The sequence below is a fragment of the Myodes glareolus genome, chromosome 2 (genome assembly GCF_982192425.1).
Source record: "Myodes glareolus chromosome 2, mMyoGla1.1, whole genome shotgun sequence".
Lineage (NCBI taxonomy): Eukaryota > Metazoa > Chordata > Mammalia > Rodentia > Cricetidae > Myodes > Myodes glareolus.
This window is the reverse complement of record NC_142027.1, coordinates 115,892,206-115,915,305: the sequence shown is the minus strand read 5'-3', so window position 1 is coordinate 115,915,305 and position 23,100 is coordinate 115,892,206. Positions and strand designations below refer to the sequence as shown.

At 48.5% G+C, this 23,100-nt stretch overlaps 1 protein-coding gene across 12 annotated transcripts in view; it reads left to right on the top strand.

Moving 5' to 3' along the window:
* The window catches only part of Caln1 (calneuron 1), a 474,585-nt gene that overhangs the window by 12,479 nt on the left and 439,006 nt on the right, over positions 1-23,100 (top strand). Inside the window, exon 1 of one of the 12 annotated variants that reach the window (XM_085681954.2) lies at positions 6,030-6,180. The exons of 10 other annotated variants lie outside the window; for them this stretch is intronic. The gene's annotated coding sequence lies outside the window, so the exon portion shown is untranslated. Of the gene's footprint in view, positions 1-6,029; positions 6,181-23,100 lie in introns of those variants that run through there. One more of the 12 variants, XM_087903585.1, reaches the window with a different exon arrangement.

Here is a 23,100-nt window from a genome sequence, read left to right as displayed (position 1 = left end):
AGGAATGAGCTCAGCTATATTTTTTTTACTCTCTTATAATTTCATTTAATTGGTAAGTGTTAACATACTCCAAAATGTGTACTTTGTGCCAGAACGTTCTGACTGAGGCTTAATCGTGACTATTAGAACATTCCAATTTGGGATTTCCAAGGAAAAAAAATTCTTGTCCAGTCAGGAAAACAAAAACCACACTAGCTGTTCCAAACAGATGGTCCTTAACACGTGGGATTGGTTGCACAGAAATTGGAAAGTTGAGCTAGCCTAGGAATTAACAACGGCAAGAAGAGGCCCCAGCCTAGGAGCCTTCTACCTCTTCAGGACACCAGCACTACTAAGCGTAGAGCTGGGACAGGAGGGAACGGCTCCTGAAATCCTGGGACAGCCAGGGGAAGGTTCTATGAGGTTTGGAGACCCTCCCTCCTGTCTCAGAGAAGGTATTCATCGCTGTGACTGCAGTGACCCTTAGAGGTTGACACAGTCACCTCGTGATCGAGATGGTCCTACCAAGCTTGCGGAGAAGCGGTGTGCTGCACCTGGATTGTACTGGGATGAGCTCAACTCACGGAAATGTGGTAGGCATTCTCCCATAGATAAGGGTGGTGCGGGAGAACTATCTGTATTCTGTCAATCATAGTTTAATAAAACGCTGATTGGCCAGGCAGGCAGTATAGGCAGGAAAGCCAGACAGGAAGTAGAGGTGGAGCAAAGAGACTGGGAGTATTCTGGGAAGCAGGAAGCTCCCTCCGCCATTCCTGCCTAGATCACCAAAGAAGCAATGTGTGAGCTGCCATGCTGAGAAAGGTACTGAGCTGTGTGGCTAATGTAGATAAGGATAATGGGGTAATATGTGTTATAAGAGCTAATAGGTAGCCTGACCTAATGGGCCAATCAGTTTTACAATCTTATGGAGTCCTGTGTGTGATATCTCTTTGGGGCATGCCTGCTGTGGGGTACTGGGCAGGACAGATACCCCAACAAGCTGGCCTTCATGCTACATAAGGGTGGAGAGGGTCGGAAGTCTTTCCTGTCAGTCACTGGGAAAGGACACATTATCAATGATCTTTCTCCATCTTTAGTCCTCCTTCCATCCCTTCTTCTATCCATCCCTCCTCCCTTCTCTTTCTATTCCTCTTTCTCACTTCCCCCACTCCTTTTTCTTCTTTTTCTATATTTTATTTTTTAAAAAGAAAACAAACTATCTCTTTCATTTTACATACCGATCCCAGTTCCCACTCCTTCTCCTCCCATTCCCTCCACTTACAACCCAACCCCCTCCCCCATCCACTCCTCAGAGAGGGTAAGGCACATTGCTTTGGGGAAGGTTCGAGACCCTTCCTACTATATCTAGGCTGAGCAAGTTATCCATCCAGAGAGAATAGGTTTCCATAAAGCCAGTACAAGTGGCAGGGATACATCCTGGTACCACCGTCAGTGGCCCCACAGTCTGCCCCAGCCATACAGCTGTCATCCACATTCAAGGGTCTAGTTTGGTCCTATGTTGGTTTCTTTCCTGTCCAACTGGAGTTGGTGAGCTCCCATTAGCTCAGGTAAACTGTTTCAGTGGGTGTCCTCATCATGGTCTTGACCTCTTTGCTCATATTCTCATTCCTCCCACTCTTTGACTGGACATTGGGAGCTCAGTCCAGTACTCTGAAGTGAGTCTCTGCCTCTGTTTCCATCAGTTGCTGGATGGAGGTTCTATGGTGACATTTAAGATATTCATCAATCTGACTACATGGCAAGGCCGGTTTGGGCACCCTCTCCTCTATTGCTTAGGGTCTTAAGCAATGCTTAGGGATCATCCTTGTGGATTCCTGGGAATTTTTCTAGGAACAAGGTTTCTTGTTAGCCCCATAATGACTCCCTCAATCAAGATATCTCTTTTTCTGCTCTCATCTCTGTCCTTCCTCCATCTCATCTATCCCATTCCCTCAAGTTCTCCTCCCCCCTTCCCTCCTCCCCTCCTCTTCCGCCCTCCCTTCTCCACCCACATGATCTTATCTATTTCCCCTTTCCAAGTGGTTCTATGTATGTTTTTTTAGGGTTCACCATGTTTCTTAGCTTCTCTAGAATCATTGACTATAGGCTCAATATCCATTGTTTTACAGCTAGTATTCACTTATGAGTGAGTACATACCATGTTCATCTTTCTGGGTCTGGGTTATGTCACTCAGGATGGTGTTTTCTAGCTCCATCCATTTACATGCAAATTTCAAGATATCATGGTTTTTTGCTGCTGAGTAGTACTCCATTGTCTAAATATACCACATTTTCTTTATCCATTCTTTGGTTGAGGGCCATCTAGGTTGCTTCCCCCTTTCTTCTTTCTCTCCTTTACTTCCTACCTTCCTTTTTGTGGTGATCTGGAAGAAAATGGCCTCTAAAAGGAGTGGCATTATTAGGAGGTGTAGCCTTGTTGGAGGAAGTGTGTCACTGTGGAGATGGGCTTTGCGGTCTCATATTTGCTCAAACCATGCCCAGTGAGTCAGACCACTTCCTGTTGCCTGCTGGTCAAGATGTAGGACTCTCAGCTCCTTCTCCAGCACCATGTCTGCCTGCACACCACCGTATCCCACCATGGTGATAATGGGCTGAACCTCTGAAACTGTAAGCCACTCCAATGAAACGTTTTTACCCTTATCAGAGTTGTCATGGTCATGGTGTCTCTGCACAGCGACAGAAACCCTAAGACACCCTCTTTCTCTTCTTACCCCGTCCCTTTCTTCTTTCTGCATTTTTCCTTTCCCCTCCCCTCCCTCCCTCTCTCCCTTCCTCCCTTTTCCTCTTTTCTTCTCCTCTCTTCACTTACCCTCCCCTCCATTCCTTTATCCCTCCCTCTCTCCTTCCCTTTCTTCCTTTGTTCCTCTCTCTCTCTCTCTCTCTCTCTCTCTCTCTCTCTCTCTCTCTCGCTGTATGGCCCAGATGAGCCTGGGAACACTTGATTCTCCTTCCTTCACCTTCTAAGTGCTGGGATTATAGCCCCATGCCATCCTGAAGGCTTGCTTTCTGTAGACAGGAGAGAAGAGACACCGTGTAAAGCCTCCTTGAGAGACACAGTGCAAGGATGTGCACGGAACTTATGTCCAGAAAGGCAACGTCAGGTTTTTTGTGGCCTGAACAAAGGTGAGGGTGCTGCAGAGATCTGCCAGTGGTTTGCCAAGCAGAGGGGAGGGGACTTTCACTGTGGGGAAGTGCAGGGATTTTGCTTAAGTCCAAGGTGAAGTTTCAAGTGTGACTCTGTCCTTCTCTGGCCAGCCTCGACGAGAGGCAGGGACCATTTCTCAGGGGAGAGGTGGGAATCAGGGAGACCTTGTCCACCTCTCACTGTTTCTCATCTACTCGGAGGTTTCCATGGTAGTTCTTAATTTTTTTTTAAGTGCATGCTTTCTTCACCAGGTTGTTCCAGTCATCTAGTGGTGTGGGAGAATGGTCTGTATTCTGTCAATTATATTTTAAATAAATGTTGATTGGTCAGTAGCCAGGCAGGAAGTATAGGTGGGACAACCAGATAGGAAGTAGAGACGGGTCAATGAGAGCAGGAGAATTCTGGGAAGAGGGAAGCCCATTCCTCTGCAGTTGTGACCCTGTCACAGAAGAAGCAAGATGTGACTACCCAGCTGAAAAGGTACCCAGCCCTATGGCTAACATAGACAAGAAATAATGGGTTAATATAAGTTATAAGAGCTAATAAGAAGCCCGAGCTAATGGGCCAATCAGTTTATAGTTAATGCAGACCTCTGTGTGATTTCTTTGGGACTTAACGATTGCTGGAACTGGGCAGGACAGAAACCCCAACAACAATCTAGAGTTTGGTTAAACTCAGCGCTGTGATAATTGAATGCACATCTGTAAAGTCCTTGTCTCCTCCTTGTGCCCTAGTTCCATCATGAGGATCCCTGACTTAGTTCGACCTTGTCATTACAAGTTACAGAGGCAGGCTTAGGAGGAAAAGAGGGTTCCTTTCTTGACTGTAGCATCTTAGGGAGGGATCCGAGGCCCCCTACATCCCTATATCCCTAGCCCTCACTCAGATGTACTCTGGACACTACTAGATATTGAATGCCGATTGGCTGAATTTATTTTGCGTTCTTACGGGGGGGGGGCACAGGATTAAAGAATCCCAGGCAAGGGCTGGGAAGATGACTTAATCGGTATAGTGCCTGCCATGTAACTGTGAGGACCTGAGTTTGAACCCCAAGCACCTGTCTAAAAAGATAGGCATGGCGGTGTGTACGTGTAATCCCAGCATTGGGAAGATTGAAGATGGGAGGATCTGTGGTGCTTGTGAGCCAGGTAGCCTAGCCAAAGTGTTGAGTTCCAGGCCAGTGAGGAAACCCTGCCTTAAAGAAATAAGGTGGATGGGACTGGAGAGACGACTCGGTGGTTGAGAGCACTGGCTGCTCGTCCAGAGGACCCAGGTTCAATTCCCAGCACCCACATGGCAGCTCACAAGTGTCTATAACTCCAGTCCCAGGGGATCCAACACCTTCACACTAATGAACATAATAGCAACTTAAATAAATTAAACAACAATAACAAATAAAGTGGACAGCAATAAAGGAAGATGCAGGGCCTTGAGCCCTAACCTCTACAAGCACTCCATGCCCCCCGACATGCATGCAGCCCCCTCCACACACATTCACAGGCAAAATTTCTGGCAAGGCACACTAACTGTACTGACTAAGGAAACTTGAAACTGAGGCATCAACTGGCCAAGAAGACCCCAGAGAGGCTAGCGGTTGCCTTAGCAGGAGCAGGGTGGGGGGGGGGGGATGCCATAGGTTCAAATTGTCTCTGCTGTGATAGTCTCAAAAATCAGTTTAGCTCCCAGAACCAGAAAGGTGACTCCACAACCAAGCATGCTTCCTGCTCTTCTAGAGGTCCCGAGTTCCAATTTCAGCACCCACCTTGAAAAGGACTCCCAGCCTCCTTTAACTCCAGCTCCAAGGGATCCAGCGCCCCTTTCCAGCCTCTGCAGCCGCTTCACGCATGTGCACACATGTGCGAATGCTCACGGGAAATACGAATAAAACAAATCTTTACAAAAAGCATGGTCCCCGATGAAGTCCCTGCTCTCTCAGAAGTGGCAGGCACACAGGGAACATTCTTTGCAGCTTGCTCCTTTTCTCATGCCTGTGGACGTCCAACTCCAGGCTATTCTCATGGCTATGCCTGGTGTCCATGATTTTCTTGGTCATATTCCTCGCAGTTATAAGGGCATGAACCTGGCTAACATTCTGACATTGGATGATAGTGGGGAGGCATGTACTTACTCTATGTAAGTGGATGTATGTGTGTGCTTAAATTGACATGTATGAGTGTGTGTGTGTGTGTATGTGTTTGGTTAGCCCTGTACACAGGCAGATATGGGTAGATATGTGTGTACATAAACATGTGTACATGGACTCATATGTGTGCACATAGATATATGTCTTTTTGGTTATGAGCCTAGCCTTGAACAGATAAGCCACCCCGAGCCATCTTTCTAGTCCACGTAGGTGTCTGTACACAGGTGTGTGTACCTAGGTAGGCATGTGTGTACACGGGCAGGCTTGTGTGTACATAGGCTGGCTCGTGTATGTATGTGTGGCTGTCCTCTACAGGGCTGTCCTTAAGCAATCCTCTCAGGACAGAAGCTGTCTCCTGCCCTCCCTGGCCAGTGTCCTGTCCAGGCTCATGTGGGGTCAGGGTGCCCTTGATGCTACCTGCAACCCCTCCTGCCCAGTGCAGCCCTTTCCGCTAGGCAAAGAGGACAGCAGCCGGGACATTGGTACTCACTGGTGTGGCGCTGTGCCTGAGTCCGGGGTCCAGTTTCCAACCTCCTATCTCAAGAGACCCCTGCACGAACAGCCCCATTTCCTACCCTCCTGGCTCCATCTCCTCGCTGAAACTAGCAATCTGCAGAAAGCCTTTCCAGCAGCCGAGAGCAGCAGCCAGGAGCAGCCACAGCAGCAGCCGGAGTAGCAGCAGCAGCAGCAGCACCCTTCAAATTGGGTCTCTAGCCCTTTAAATCTGCTCAGTTACCAAAAAAGAAGAGGGATCAGACCCTGTTAATTAAAGCTCGCCCTGGCCCGTCAGGCTGAGGAGCTGCAGTGCTGTGCTCCTTCAGATGGCTTAGCGACTCTTCCCCCAACTCCACGGCCATGGATCTTGGAGCACTTCTCCCGAGATCAGCAGGAGGTATGGTCCTTACCGCTGGCACTCAGACTCGGTGTGGCTCGAAATCAATGAGACTCTAACTGCATGGACGTTGTCTGGCCCCTCGGGCTTCCTTCTCCCCCTCTTCTTCCTCTCCCATCCCTCAGCTCAGGATCTGGTTGAGACCAATCAAGTCTTGATTCCCTGGGCTTTGGAGGGAAGGAAGGGGAAGGGAAGGGACGGGAAGGGATGCTTTGGAGGGTGCTCCTCGTTTGTTTGTTTTGGCCCTGGCTTCACCTGGCTGCTCAGGTGGTCTGCAGCATCGGGGAAAGCGTCGTCGTTGGTTCAGCTCTGGCTTGTGCAAAAGCATTCTGTCCCAGCTGGGTCCCTTGACCCCCTGGTGATCAGGAGAAAGGACATCACCCCGACTCGGTTTGCTTTTCTGAAAGAAGCTTATGATCTGCCACTCAGACCGAAGATGGCCCTGTAAGCCATACAACTTTCTCTCCAGAAACCGTCCCAGAGGCGCACCATGTTAACACCTGTCCCCAGGTGTCCCCACTCCCTGGACTCTGAATGCTTCTAGGTTAAAAAAAAATGCTCGCTGTCTGTTCCCAAAGACCCTTCACCCCTTCCCTCATGCCTTTTGAGGAAACTCACTTCTTAGCTGAGTCCCAGGCTCTCTCCTAAAGAGTTGTTTTGGTTTAAGAATCTGCTGGAGCCTGGCAAAGAGAAAGAGGGAGAGGAAGAGCGAGGGAGAAAGGAAATTTATTTTCTTTTCACACTGCATCTTGTAAATTGTACACGGGCCCAGAGCACACATCCATCTACAAATTCTACATTGATTTGTTTCCACCCCCACAGCCTCCTGAACGGCTCCTCTCAGCTCAGACCCAAGGAAAGGGCTCCTTCCTGTCAGCTTCACAACCCTCCCTAGACAACCCTGAAAGCCAGTTTCCAGCAGACAGTTGCTTCTTTATTCTGAGTAATGGTCCCTGGGTTCACGTGGCCTGGGGGCAGGGATTCCTGTGGGGATATCAACTTCTTACCAGGAAGACACATTTATAAAGCAAAACACCTTTGCTGATTTCCCTCAATATATTTTTTTTTTTTTTAAATCCTGCTGGGTAAGGAACATCACTCGGAAGTACCGGGAGGAGGGAGCTACGACCCAGTTATGTCAGTAGGGAATCCCACCCCTTCATTGTTGGCACAAACAGAGTATTTGTTTGAACAAATCGGGTGTTATTGTGTGTGGAATCCTTTCCGGTCCCTAGTCAAGGATGTCCATTTCCTCTGGGTTAAGCATGGAAGACGGTACATCTGCCTCCCACACACTGTAGGTCCGTGGCAATCCATATGAGCAAAACAATAAGTTCTCCACAGCCCTGAAGCTCTCTGGTTAGGGGAGATGGCCCAAAGCCCTAGAACGGAGCACATGGTGAACTTGACAGTCTCTCTGACTCCTGGTGGATTTTGTGTGGCATTTTGAAGAGTCCCCTGAAAGAAAACCCAGGAAGAGCTGTTGTCTGCAGAACACCAAAAGTCAGTGACAGGGGGCTTCATCAGGCAAGATGGAAAGCAGTCCCTGGGAAGGGAAGTCTGAGAGCTTTGCCCAAGGCCACGCTTACATTTCCTCTGCATACAGCTTCCCTGGGGACTGCAAAGGAACCGTGGCTGTAGTCATTGGGATGAATCCTCACAGTGCACAGCTGGAGGGTTCAGAGGTGAAGGTCCATGAGGGAGGGCACACCACAGGGTACCTCTTCTGTGCTTCCTGAAGCCAGAGGCTCCCTGGCTGCTCTCTCTGTGTGCTCAAGTGTCCACAGTCCTGTCCAGCTTTCTGAGGTTTGACAAAAGAGGCCCGGAATGGATATCCCCAATGGTGTCCTTGTCCTGGCAGGGACCCATGAACAATAAGTAAATCTGAGGACCGTTGTTTATCACCAATTGTTCTTTGCAAGTTAATGGTGTGTGCGTTTGTTTTCAATTTGCTGATGTCTGCTGGCCTTCGAGTTGCGTGAGGCTTCCAGTGGGGCTTATTCAGATCTGGCAACGTGGTGGTATGGCTTTTTCATCCTTTGATACTCTTTTTTATTTTCTCTTAGTCGGTGTGTGTGCGCATGCGTATGTTGGCATATGCCTGGAGGTCAGAGGTCAACCTATGGGATGCTGTCAATCTCCTTCGAGACGGGGTCTTTCACTGGCCTGATTTTACCAATCAGGCTAGACTAGCTGGCTAATGTCTCCAGGATTATCCAGTCTCTGTGTCCCAAGTGCTAGCATTATGGGTACTTGCCACCATGCCTGGCATTTTCAAACGTGGGTTCTGGGAATAGAGAATTTAGGTTTTTGAACTCTCTGTGTAGTTAAGAATGACCTTGAACTTCTGTCCTCATTTCCTCAGTGTCAGGGTTACAGGTGTGTATAGCCACACCTGGCTCATGTAGTGCTGAGAATTGAACTTAGGCTCTGTGCATGATACACAGTCACTCTACCAATCAAGTCACATCCCCAGATCCGCTTTTTTCTTTTCTTTTCCTCCCTCTCTACTTCCCTCCCTCCCTCCCTCCCTACTTCCCTCCCTCCCTTCTTTCCCCCTCCCTCCCTCCCCCTCCCTCCCTCTTTCTTTCTTTCTTTCTTTCTTTCTTTCTTTCTTTCTTTCTTTCTTTCTTTCTTTCTTTCTTTCTTTCTTTCTTTCTTCCATGACAGAGCAAGCGTTCCTACATAGTTCAGGCTGATCTCAAGCTCATGGTGAGCCCCCTGCCTCAACCTCCCTTGTGCTAAGATTATAGATCAGCATCCCCAAACCTAGCTGTTAGTATTCACTGAATGACCCGGGCAGGCGTTCAGCTGACTGGGGTGGTGCAATGGAAAGGGCCTGACCTTTGAGGATTGATGGACCTTCAGTGGGATCTCAGCGTGTATGAGGACAGTGTGTGGCCTGGCCTGTGGTCTGTAGTATGTTAAAGTTGTCAGGATTGAATGAGAGAATGGAGCCGAAGTCTGAGTGTGTCACAGGTACAAAGAGAGACCTTCTATGTCAGCTGCCATCAATTAAGTACACACTAACACAGGGACCCAGCCGTTTGGATAACCACAACGGCTCCTCCTCTGGCTGCTGGGCTGTGCCTTTTCTGAAGGCAGAGATGACCTCTCCGATGCTATCCTGTCTTTACCTTCCTCCCAAAGGCTAGAGCAGGACCTAGGCAGGCATGGCTGCTCCATAAAAGTTAATTGAACGAACACATGATCATCTGTGGACATTTATCCACCAAACATAGGTGATTTTTAATGACTGAGCATGGCCCATCCCACTCAGTTTACTGAGAGAATACAGATGAGTCAGAGAGACAGAAAAATCCCACACCAGTAATAAATATGATTTGCCAAAGCAAATCCATCGGTGGAGAAATTTGAACTGTAGTCAGAAAAAAAATGTTTCCTGTACTGAGATCTGCCCCAGGTGACTGTGAGCTCTGGGTGTCCTTTAGCTGTTCTGATCAGCAGGGCAGTCATGTGACAGACGCCTTCCCCTGTCATAAACTATTTCTTCCTCTTCATGCCTTGAAGAGGGGCTCTGAAAGGAGAAACAGCTCTGAATAGAAAGGTCTGTTTAAGCGGTTGCCTCACTGTGTAGAAAAAGCCCACCAATTTATTAATCAATGAATCAACCAGTTGATCTGTGATCCGTATAGAGGCACCCATCATCTTTTGATCCAATAAATACTGCTTTCCGGATGTCTGTGCTACTCAGATGTCCATTACTGTAAGAAAACACCGGAAGCTAAACAGCTTTATAAAGCGGAGAATCAACAAAAGAGATTGTAAGTTGCCCGAATCCGGTGAACCTTGAAGAGAAATTCGTGGAAATCGACCTAACTTGGGGCCAAGGAAGTCTTCCTTCAAATAAAGGACCCCCACATTGATTTCTCAAAGAGTTGGCACCGAGAGAATATTCTAGACCTATAAAGTAGTCCATGCACAGACCAGAGGTGAACAAACCATTTTAGTAGATGGTAGCAATTCCATTTGGCTGTGTTGCTCATAACCATGTGGTGAGAGAGGACGCGGGAGATGTGACCAGATTACAAAGGGTCTTTCATGTCAGTTAGGGGAAGAATTTTATTCTAAAGGCGATGCCAAGGTCCTCCCTCCCCCAGCCCTGCATTCTTCCTGTGTGTGAGTGCATGTGTGTGTGTGTGTGTGTGTGTGTGTGTGTGTTCAGCATTGCAGTGGAGAGGGCTGAGCTGGGGAAGCTAGGTCAGCTGACCAAGTCCTTGCCCAGCCTGCAGAAGCACTGGGGTCCATCCCCAACACTTCATAAGTGGTTATTATGGGGCACATCTGTTATCCCAGCACTTGGGAGACAGGCAGGAGGATCAGAAGTTCAAGGTTATCCTTGACTATCTCGGCAGTTTGAGGCTACAGTAGACCCTGTCTCATGAAACAGACAAGATGATCCCTGTGCCTGGACTGCTGATTCTTGGAGGCCCCATATGAACTGTGATCTTGAGGCAGAGTGAGATGGGATGTGGATGTGGGGCAGGACGGAGGCCTCTGGGGAAAACAGCTGCTCTCTTCAGAAGCTCGCCTGTGCCTGCTCGCCAGAGTCCACCACAATGAGGGCTGCCATTCCCTCTGACGGCTGACATTCCCTCTTAGAAGGAGAGGGTGGGGAGATTCCTTCTATGAAACTCTGCCCCCATTGCAGGAGACCTGGGGTCTTGGGAGGCGCTAGAGTGCCTAGGCTGGAGAAGGTTAATTGAAGGGGGTCATCTTTACAGATATAGGGACGCCGTCATCCATGCTGGGTGAAGACTTTTCACTGTAGCCACATTGGGGTTCACCCACCCCGTTCTGCCAGCAACCCTTCACCCCTGTTCTGCCAGAAAGGCCAGTAAGCTCATTGGTTCCCCAGGGTGAACTTTGGTGGACTCACACTTTGTTTTGTGGTTGGAATCTTCAGAAAAGGAAGCACATGTTGTTTGTGCTTCCACAGGGAGGGATTTTTATGGCAGGGTGGAACCCAGGGTTTCATGCACACCAGACAAGTATGACACCCACGGAGCTAGATCCCCACCCATCAATTTTCTTCTCTTTCTCCTCCTCCTCCTTCTCTTTCTTCTTCTTGAAACAGGGTTTGTCTGTCTGTGTAGCCCTGGTTGTTCTGGAACTCACTCTGTCTTAAACTCACAGATATCCTCCTGCCTCTGCCTCCTGAGTGCTGGGATTAAAGGTGTGTGCCACCACCACTTGGCTCATTTTTCTTCTTAAAAGTAGTCTTTATGGGGTTGGTGAGGTGGTTCATTGGGTAAAGGAACTTCCAGCAAGCTTAGCAACCTGAGTTAGAACCCAGGGACTCACATGGTGGAAGGAGAGAACCAGTTCCGGCAAGTTGTCCTCCGAGCTACACATATTCCTGCCCTGCGGCATGTGCACCCCCTTCCCCTGCCCCCTGCTCTTTAAGTAAGCCCCGGAGATTCATTGGTTCCCCAGAATGAACTGTGGTGGGATTGTACTGCGGCTTTTCATTGGGACCTTATGAGGAGGGGGTGGATGTTGGTTATGTTTCCTTGGAAAAGGAATTCTCCCAACCACTGAACTCTGAGCAAAAGCACAAGCAAATCGAAACAATCGACTTCACTCCTGTGTTGAGAGAAGTTGACTTGACGGGGGTCAGGGGCAAAGATGAAAGCGGGCAGACTAGCTGTGGTCTGAGTTTATCATCCAGGTGTGTTGGACATTTCCGCTGACGGTTTGATGCTGCATAAAGCCGTTTTAGAAGAAAGCCTCAGCTAAGGGATTGTTTAGATCTCACTGGCCTCTAGGGATGTCTGTGAGGGAGTATCCTGGTTGTTAACTGGCCCACCCCCAGTGTGGGCGGCACCATTACCTAGCCAAGGGGTCATGAACTGTGTGAGTAAAGAAACAGTTGAGCAGAGTATTAGAAGTAGGCAATATCAATGCATGTATTTCTTTCTGCTCCTGACTCTATTTCATGCGGCTCGCGGCATGAATTCTTGCCTTGTTATCCCCTCAGTGATGAACTTGGACTTGGGATCCAAATATATTCCTTCTTCCTTAAATTGTTTTTTTGGCGGTATAGTTTATCACAGCAACAGACCTGAAAGGAGGACCCTAGGTGAATGGAAGATGCCTGGCTAAGGGGTCGCTGGGGCTATGTGGGAAGTGCTGGGCTTTTGTTCTTTTTCCTTTTAGGCAGGACTGGCTGCATATGGGCTTTGTGGGTGGATTGAGCAACAGTTGGGAGAAAAGGATGAGTGGGGGATGACTCAGGTTTCTGTGACCTGAGATGGGGACCCTGGGGTTGGAGCAAGTCCAGGAGGAGAGTAGCAATCGAGGGTTTCTCATTTTTACTTGGAGACATCTGCAGAGGCTCCCCGGGGAAAACGGAGGCTGGGCAGATTTGAGACTGGCCAAACCTCAGTTGGAGGCAGCCTTTTGTATGTGTTCATGTGTGTGTGCACACGCATGTGGCGAGCAGAGATCAACCGTGGCCGTCCATCTGCGTACTGTCCACCTTGGTCTTTGCGGGTCACTCGCTGGGATATGCAAGGATGCTAAATTGCCTGGCCAGAGGGCTCTAGGGATCCATCTGTCTCTTTCTAAGTGCTGAGATTAAAAGTCCACCACCAGGCCTGGCTTTTATGCAAGTGCTGGGGACAGAACTTCTGACTTCTACCCCCAGAACATGCTTGCTCATCAGGCAGACACTTTACGCACTGAGCCATCGCCCCAGTCTTGGAGGCAGCCTTGAGGGTCATCTGAGTACAAATGGTACCAGGAGTCCTGACACAAGGAAGAGCTAATGAAGGGAGCTGAGCAGTTGTGTCTCCCTGTTCAAGACCTGCTCTTGCTTAGATCTAGAACATTCGCCAAAGTCTTACATGTTAAAAGCTTTGTCACGTGCTTGGGACCATTAGAAAACGGTGGCAGAGGTTTGAAGAGGCAGAACCTTAGAGGGAGAGGTCTTTAGGTCATGGGGGCGGGTGTGCCCTTGAAAGGAATTATGGGGTGTTCTATTTTGATAGCTGCTCACGAGGTATGCCATTTTTTTCTCGGCCATGCAATTCCAAAGCAATAGGGCTAATCAATCAAAGATGACCCTCCCAAACTGTCTCATCTCTCAGTCACCCCCACTGCAGTGTCTTGGTCCCTGGATAGGCTTTGGAAGCTAGCCTGCCTTTTTATCCTTCGTTTATATTTTTGTATTTTTATACACACATCTGCTTATGCTCTTTTGAATGTGTGATGGAAATAGATACTATTTCCATGTATCCGGATTTCCATATCCTGCAGAGAGGCAAGCTAGAAATACAGGGAGAACGGAGGGAACACGAGAGAGGAAAGAAGCCCTTTAGTACAGAGTCTGCCTGTAGACCTCACGAGTGGAGAAGCAAGAACTCCAACACAATTAATAACTGCTTAAGGCCATTCTTCCCTTTCAGTGCAAACCTGCAAATTTTGAAGAATCTCACTGGAAACTCCACTTGCATTGAGGGCCGTGCCCTGACTCTCCTTGTGCAAAGAGGTCACAAGCTCTGTCCCCAGCGCTTGCCTAAAAGTCTCAGCACTTGGAAGGGGACAGGTGGGGACCTAGAGTCCACTGGCCAGGCAACTTAGCGTCCTTGGAAATCCCAGTGAGTGGCCCTCAAAGACCAAGGTGGATAATGTGAGGCCCTGATAGTTCCTGCTTTTGCTGTGTTCAGATGACAATCCCATGCCGGGCACCTTGGAGCCACTCTTATTATCAGAAAGGGGCATGAAGAGCCGGAGAGATGGCTCAGCAGTTAAGAACACTTAATGCTCTTGCAGAGGGCCTGATTTTGGCTCTCAGCACTGGTGATGGGCCGCTCACAACCACCTGTAACTCTGTCCCAAGAGAAAGAGATCTGAGAGAGAGAGAGAGAGAGAGAGAGAGAGAGAGAGAGAGAGAGAGAGAGAGAGAGAAAGAGAGAGAGAGAGAGAGAGAGAGCGAGCTAGAAATTATGGGATGGGGCACCTATAAAGACTGACTTTCCATGGCCTCCAGAAGGCTTTGGGTATCCAGAAGTCATCACTGGGGCACTTTGACATTAAGACTCTCCTCTGAGAAGCCCACACACAAGCTCTCAGGTGGGCCCTGCTTTCTGCCCAAGCACCTCTCTCCCTATAATCCGCATGCCTGAGATCGATAATGAAAATGCCTTTTAGAGGCCTGTGGAGATGGCTCGGATGAAGATGTGTTTTCTGCACAAGCAGGAAGACCCGAGTTCAGATGCCTAGAAACAATGTACACGTTGGATGTGGCTTACATGTCTGTGATGCCAGTGATCCTTGGTAAGATGGTGGAAGAGGCAGAGACTGGCGAGTCCCCAGACGCTTGTGGGACAGCCAGCCCGAGTTTGATTGTGCAGTGGCAAATGAGAGACTTCATCTCAAACAAAGTGGAAGATGGGGACTGCCACGGAGGTTGCCCTCTGGCCTCACCACATCCACTGTGACACACACACACACACACACACACACACACACACACACACACAATAAACTAACCTTTAAAATAAATTCTTTGCATAAAAAATGAACATACTTTGACAAATTCCAACCCTGCTTTATGCTGGCTTACCCTGAAATTCTTTTCTCTGATAAAGACAAGGATCTGGCTTTATCTGAGGGAAGGTCCCTAAAAGATTAACAAAGTATCTCAGGCTGCTGGTGCACCTTCCCGGCTTTCTCTTCCCCAACCACTGCTGACAGTCCATTTCAACCAATTTATTTCAACATCAGTTAGCAGCCTTTCTTGCCTTCTAGGGTCACATATTAGATATCCACACTATGATTCAGAACAGTTGCAAAATTACAGTATGAAGTAGCAATGAAAATAATTTTATGATGGGGGTCCACAACATAGTAACTATTAAAGGGTCGCAGCATTAGGAAGGTTGAGAACCACTGCTCTAGAGAAAAACCTCGGGTATGCTGCCAGTGGAACCCAAAGACAATTCCCAAAGCTCTGAAACTGTCCCATGGATGTCAGTCCCAAGGAAGATTGGTGCTGCAGGCAGGATGTGGCTTTTGCTTTAAAAACCATTTAATTTTACTTTTACATATGTGCTTATGTGTGTGTCTGTGTCTGTGTATGTTTGCACACATGTATACAGTTGTCCACAGTGGCCAGAAGAGGGAGCCAGATCTCCTGAAGTTGGAGTCACAGGCAATTGTGAACTGCTTGGCATAGGTACTGTTGGGGGAATCTTCTGAAGGAGCAGGATGTGGTCTTAACCACCAAGCTGTCTCTCCAGGCCCTATTTATTTGCTTTTAAATCTGTGTCTCTGCAGACATTTCCTTGGTGCTCTGCTCAAGCCTGAAAGGTGGGAGTAGCCAGATAGGGGAAGAGCAGTCACTCCACCTTGTAATCAATGCCCAAGAGATCCAGGATATGCAGTGATCCCTGAGCCTAATACTGGGAGAGCCAGGCTGTGGCTAATACTGAGAGAGCCAGGCTCTTGTTAGACACAGAAACTCACCCGTGGGTTTTGCTCCCTCCTCTACTGGCCTTTCCATGGGGGACAGAGCGACACAGAAGATGGCCACTGAGACCCATGCTGGATCATCTCCAAGCTTGCATCTCCTCGCAGCAACTCAACACTGCACCCCTTATGGCTCCTTTGCTATGCTGGACATGACCTAAAGTCCCTCTGCAGCTCTTTCCGTTCTCCTGGTGCTCAGAGCATACGTCAAGTGGGTCCTGTGTCCCTGGCAGGTTATTATGCGCTGAATTAGTGTGCCGAAATAAAAGCGAGAATAAAGCTGTACTGTACTCTTAAATTGTTAAAATTTATTATAAAATGTGCATAGTTATTAACTGATTTTTTTTTTCACCCACATGCTTTGGCTGGCTCCCGGAGCCAAGGAAGATGAAAAGTGACTCTTGTCAAAGCAAGGCCGGGAGACTTGGCCCTCAGAACTCTCTAGAGAGCTCCAAACGGGACAACACATTCTCACATTCAGGAGGAACCCAGCCAGGTCTCTGAAGCTGTTTTCCCTCCCCAGGGCTTGATCCCTGTACCTTTTGGTCCTATAAGAAAGAAACCAGCCTGGCTATATCACTTATATGCTCCGAGGTGTGGCCACCCAGCCTCTCCCATCTATCCCGGTACCCTAGCTGCTACAGATCTACTTCTGCCATACTCTCCTCTCCTCTCTTCTCAGGCCTGCTCCCTTCTGCACCCTTTCAGAACCTAAAGAAAGAGCCAAGTTTCCCCACCTCAGCCAAGGCTGCTTCCCAATGGGTCCCTTGTTGGGACGATGGTCTGAGTCTCCTAGAGATGAGGCGAGACCATTTTCCCTGCCGCTGCAACTCTAAGGGAATCTGGGAACTGAGAGCCCTCTGCAGTGCAGCAAGAAGATCCGTAGTACAGCAGGGTGGAGGGGACCCTGTCTTTTCCTATTGAAAGTGTGAGTTGTGGTCATTTATGTGTCTGAGGAGGGGCGAGTGTGAGTACACACGTGCTATGGCACACATGTGGACGTCAGAGGACAACCCCGGGGGAGTCTGTTTTCTTCTGCCACTATGTGGAGCCAAGAGACTGAACTCATTCTGTCAGGCTGGGGGGCAATGTCTTTGCCTGGTGAGCCACGCCCCCAACCCCGTCCCCATCTTCCAGTTTCTTGGGAGGGGGTTTCACCACGGCCAGCAGCCTACAGAGTTCCTATCCCCCTGGGGGACCTCCACTCAGCTGAAGCCAGATTCTTGACTATGTTATAGAATGGATTTCCTGAATGGGTTTGACGGACGCACAGCTAGTGAGTTTGATAAGCAGGGATAGGACTGGGGACATTCTTCAAATGGAAGTGTTGGCAGAAAGAAAAGGGAAGAGGGAGCAGGGCAGGGGGATAGACACTCAGGAGAGAAGAGAGAGCCATGACCCAAGACGTGGGTCAGTTCTCTCAAGAGGGGGAATCAAGTTTTGCTGTATTTACAGTGACAGTGTATATGATTCTATGGTTTCCTTTTCCTTTTTGATTTTTTTAAAAATAAACTTTATTCTTTAAAAACCTGCAAATACATATGACACACCAAAGTTAAATAAAGCTGAAGTCATTATATCTCAATCCCTGGTGCATGAGCTGGCTTTTTGGAGCCCATTCCCTAAGGTGGGATACCATGCTCAGCCTTGATGCAGGGGGAGGGGCTCGATCCTGCCTCAACTTGATAGGCCAGGCTTTGTCGACTCCCCATGGGAGGCCTTACAGGCTCTGAGGAGTGGATGGGAGGGGGGAGGCAAGGAGGAGGGAAGGGAGGAGGAATCGTGGTTGGTACATAAAATGAATAAAAAACATTTAAAAATTTCTATACAGTTAGAATAGCCATTCTGAAGGTGTGGAGCTTCACATCGATTTCATACTTCCACTATCAAATATGTTTTTATGAACTTACCCACCACCCAAGCAAGCAAAACATCCATGACGGAAGCAGAATTGGAAAATCAATTAGCTTTGTATCCTCTTCTGTAACTACTGTGTATTTCCTGCATTCAGATCTTCCTCCTCCTCTGGTATTTAGCCTTTCTTGTTCTCTTTCTACATGCTAGACTGTGCCCACATGCGCGCTTATTTGCACGTGTGCATGTATTATGAGCTAGGTTCTGCGTCTGAGGGAGAACATGTACTTTTCCCTTCTCCCTTAATATTCTAAGCCCATCCATTTTCCTGAGCATTTTGTGATTTCATTTTTCTTTAGATTGGAATAATATTCGTCTCTCTCTCTCTCCCTCACTCTTTCCCTTTCTCCCTCCCTTCCTTCCTCCCTCCCTCCCTCTCTCTTTATATATGTGTGTGTGTGTGTGTGTGTGTATCTCTATATAATAGTCATCATCCACTTGTCTGTTGATGGACAGTTAGGTTGATTATGGGTTTTTGCTGTAGTGGACAAAGCACAATAGATGTGGTGATGCACATATCTCTTCTTTACAGTGTGTGTGTGTGTGTGTGTGTGTGTGTGCACGCACACACGCACGCAGAAGTCAGGGACAGCCTCCGGAATCTCAGTCTTGCCTTCCATCGTGTGTGTCCTGGGGACTGAACTCAAGCCGCCATGCTCGGTGGCCATCTCTCTCTTCTACGCGATGAGTACCTCACCGCTCCTGATTCTGTGGTTTGTCTAAGTAGCAGTGCTGTAAGTTACAGTGATTAACTTCAAGATTAACCAGAGTTGAAACCTCAGACTTACGCTTTGCTAGCTGATTTACTTATTTCTTTTATCTTAAGTCATTTGTTGTTGTCAGTGAAGTTGTCGGTGGTTGTCTGAGACGCACTCTTAGCTTTGGGGATGGGCAGTGCTAACACAGGCAAGTCTGGGGCCAAACGCATTCTGGCTATAAGCCAGCACCATTCACGGGTGTCTCTGTGTGGGCATGTGCCGCACAGGTGCTGTGCCTAAAAGAGCAGGGTGTTGTATTCCTGGAGCTGGAGTTGCAGGCCGTTGTAAGCTGACTGACACAGGTGCTGGGAATTTAAACTTGGACCCTCTGCAGGATCCGCAGGCACTCCGAACCACTGAGCATCTAGCCAGTCCTCACTGTCTTGAACATCCTAGTTGAGATGTTCTATATTGAGATAGGAAAAGACAGGTTATCTCTGGGGGTGGTTTTGACTTTATTCATTGTGTTGACGTTTCTTGACTCATAGCAAGAAAGACAGACAAGCTCCCAGGGTGACGGGCTGCTTTCCCTTCCCATGTTCCCTGCATTCTTCAACTTTTTCTTCTTCTTCTTCTTCTTCTTCTTCTTCTTCTTCTTCTTCTTCTTCTTCTTCTTCTTCTTCTTCTTCTTCTTCTTCTTCTTCTTCCTCCTCCTCCTCCTCCTCCTCCTCCTCCTCCTCCTCCTCCTCCTCCTCCTCCTCCTCTTCTTGTCTTTCTATCTTGCCCTAGTTTTGCTATGTATAGCTCAGGTTCTGCTGGTATGTGCTGTGTCCCAGGTCAGCTTAGAACTTGGGCTCCTCCTGCCTAAGACTCTGGAGTGTTTGGATTCCTGCTGTATTAAGATCACTGTGCGTTTTGTTTGTGTTGTGTTTGTTTTGAGACAGATTATCACACAGCTCAGGCTGGCCTCAAACTTCCTGCATAACCACGAATGACCTTGAACTCCTGGTCCCTTTGCAAACTTCTCCCAAGTACCAGGTTGCAAATATGCTGTACCATGCCCAGTTTGTATAGTTGGGAACTGAGCCCAGATCTAAGTGAGTACTTAACTCACTCAGCTGCATCCCTAGTCCCAATGTTAAATTAGCTCTCGGTTGTTTTCTGGACCCTGGTTCCTCCCCGCTCATGCATGCTTTTGAGTCAACGACAGCCAGGACCAGTGTTGATTTTCTGGCCCAAGTTCTTGTTGACCACTGAGACCGTCAGCTCTCCAGCCCCACCTTGTGTTTTGAGCCATGTTCTCTCACTGGCCTGGCACTCTGCTGCCAATTTGGCTAAGCTGGCTGGCTAGTGAGCCCCAGGGGCCTAGCAGACTCTGCCTCTCCAGTGCCAAGATTTTCCATTTCTGCTGCCATGCCTGGCCTTTTTCTGCACTGGTTCTGGGAGTTGGATTCAGGTCTTTGTGCTTGCAAGGCCTAACATTTTACCGACTGAGCTGCTTCTCCAGCCTGACTTTATAGTGCCCTCTGGGATCTTCTGTCTGCTAGCCTATCTGATTTATTTGCTGGCTAATTTACACTTCTGGATAGAAAACTCAGAACCTGGCCCATGTGGGGCGAGGAGTTTACTACCAAGCAACACCCCAGCTCTTTGGCTGGTTTGCACCTTGACTTCAGAGTGTGTTGTGTCTCCCAGGAAGAGCTGGAGAGCCGAGCCCTTGGTTGAGTACTTGGTTACCTGGACATCCTATGCTTCTCTTGTTTGCACAGTGGGGTCATCCATGGAATCACTGTTTGCTCTCCGTGAGGAAAGATGGAAGCTTATCTTCTTATTGCTTTTATTAGTTTTGTTCATTTTTTTTTGTTTGGGAACAGCATTTCCATTACTTTTATTAGCTGCCATGTCAAAACTCCTGACAGAAGTATTAAGGGAGGGCGGGTTTCCTCTGGCTCACAGTTTAAGGGAAGCCGCCCATGGGGGCAGGGGAGTGTCAAGAGTCTGAGGAGGTGTGCCAAACTGCACCTGCAGCCAGGGAGCAGAGGGAGCATATGCTGGTGCTCAGCTCGCTTTTTCTTTTCTGTTCAGCCCAGGACCCCAGCCATGGAGTTGTCCACATTTAAGCTGGATCTTCTCACCTCAATTAGCCCAATCTAGAAAGCCCTTTACAGTCATGTCCTGATGTTTCCCCTAGGTGGTTCTAGATCCTGTCAAAGTGACAACCAACACTGACCATCCCAGTCTGGATACGTGCATAGCCCAGGCTGAACTGGATTCTCCAGCCCTAGCCTCCTAGACGCTGGGATTACAGGTGCACCACTGCACCTGGCTCTGCGAGCCACCTCCAGGCGCCACAATTCCGTTCTCCTGCTTAGTCCCCAAGTTAGAGGAAAACAAAATGGTTCCAATGGGAACTTAAGCCATCGAAAGCTCCAGTGACTTTAACCAACCTACTAAGTTTGTCCTTCACTGTTGTTGAACCCGAGGAGAGTCCAAAGGTCCTGCAGGAAGAGTAACACAGGCTTGGTCTAGACACAGTGATGGCTTCATTTCTTTCTCATGCCCCTTGGGACTGCTGTGCTGTGAACACAGAGGCTAACAAGATTACACGAATGCTTAACAGAGTGGAATTTGGTTACTTTCATCAGCACTGTCTTTCCAGCTAGGCAGATTTCCTAGCTTCAAACGATAGTGGAATGGCTGCTGTCATAGCTGGTGATTGCTAAAGAGGGTCCCAGAAGGGCTAACTTGGTACAGCTGCGGCATCCCCGCAAGATCTCAGGCTTTTGGGCTCCGCTAAGATATCTCCGCCTTGTTCCAGAATGGCTTACAGAGACGCATACTGAATTGGGAAGCACAATTAAATGATTATGTAAATAAGTGGACAGAGACAATAAGCAAAGAGAAACCAAAGACCAGGAAAGCCAGGAGGGAGCCAGGAATGGCGTTGATTGGAGGTGGACCCTGGGATAACCCTGAGCTTTTCCTTTCTGCTAGCCTAGAGAATGAGCCCTGCCGCCATTCAGGAAATAAAATCCCAAGCTCAGGATCACAGCGGAAAACAGCTCTCGCCTCCTAGAGAACAAGAGAGTTGAATCTGAGGCAAACTCAAGAGACTGTGGCTTGGGCATGTGGAGTCCACTTGCCCTGAAAACCATTCCACTATGGAGTGGCTGCATGGGTTTCTGTCATCACAGGACCAAAGAAAGTTATAAATCCAGACCTTTTCTAAGGATAGTTGTGGGAACATCAGTCAGTTGGGCAGGTGGCGGTGAAACTGGGAAGTCTCTGCTAAAACCTCAGATGATGTTTGTTGACATTCTTTAAAAACTTTATGATGATGATGATGATGATGACTATATGTGTGTTCATGTGTGTCTGTGAGTCATGGCACACATGCAGAGGTCAGAGGACAACTTTGCGGAATCGGTCTCTCCTTCCACCTTTACATGGGTTGCGGGGGTCAAACACTGGTCACTGGTCACCAGGCTGTCCTGACAGCCACCTCCTGGCTGAGCCACCTGACGGGCACATTTGTTGGTATTCTTAGCTTATGGGTTGGTGGCAGTGAGGGATCTGTTAAGCGAATGCTTTCCAAAGACTTAGCTGACGATCGAAAGGTTATTCAAGAGAGCCGAAGATAACCCAAGATAACTGGACTCTGGGCCTCCAATACCCCAACTTTGCGCAATCCCAAGGCCCAAATTAGCCATTCATCCTTGTAGAATCTTTGACACAGATGTGATAGACTCCCCCACCCCTAGAACTTCAGCTCATGAGAGGCGCAGTTATTTCTGATTCTAAAGACAGAGAAAAATGCCCTCCATGAATCCTCCATGTGGAGGATGTAACACAACAGTGTGCCCTAAGTTCCCTCCTAGGCCACCTTGCAGGGACTCTGACGGGGCTGCCTCTGTAGAATTTGTCAAGGTAGAGAGATGTCAGCTGGCTCTTCGTTGCTGTGGCAAAACACTTGAGGTGCACACCTTAAAAGGGGCGGCTCACTTAGGCTCACGGTTTCAAAGCGTTCAATCCCTGGTCAGCCAGACTCGTTCTTTTGAGCCCATGGTGAATATTGTGATAGGGAGGGTTTGATGGAGTCGAGATGCTGTCCTTGTGATGCCTGGGGGTGGGATCAAGGAGGAAGAGAGAGAGGGGGACACACACACACACACACACACACACACACACACACACACACATGCACACACGCACAGAGAGAGAGAGAGAGAGAGAGAGAGAGAGAGAGAGAGAGAGAGAGAGAGGAGACAGACGCAGAGAAAGAAAAAGAGACTCAGAGAAAGAAAACACACACATGCACACACACGACACACGGGGAGGGATGGGAAGAAAGAAAGAATGAGAGGAGTAAATGAGCAATAAGAATTACCGCATCCTGGGCTGGAGAAATGGCTCAGCGGTTAAGGGCATTGCCTGCTCTTCCAAAGGTCCTGAGTTCAATTCCCGGCAACCACATGGTGGCTCACAGCCATCTGTAATGAGGTCTGGTGCCCTCTTCTGATCTGAAGGCATACATGAAGACAGAATATTGTATACATAATAAATACATAAATGAACATTAAAAAAAAGAATTACTGCATCCTCTTCAAAAAACACCCCTCCCCCATGACCATCCCTCCATAACCTAACTTCCTCCTCCTGAGGTTTCCACCACCAACCAATCACGTCATAGGTAGGGAATCAAGCTTTCAAATATGAGCTTTGCAGCGGTTGTGGGGTGCGTTGGGGAGGGGGTGATGTTTCAAGGTTCACATGACAGCACAACAAGGGGTGGTTAGGGAGAGCTCGGTCCCCA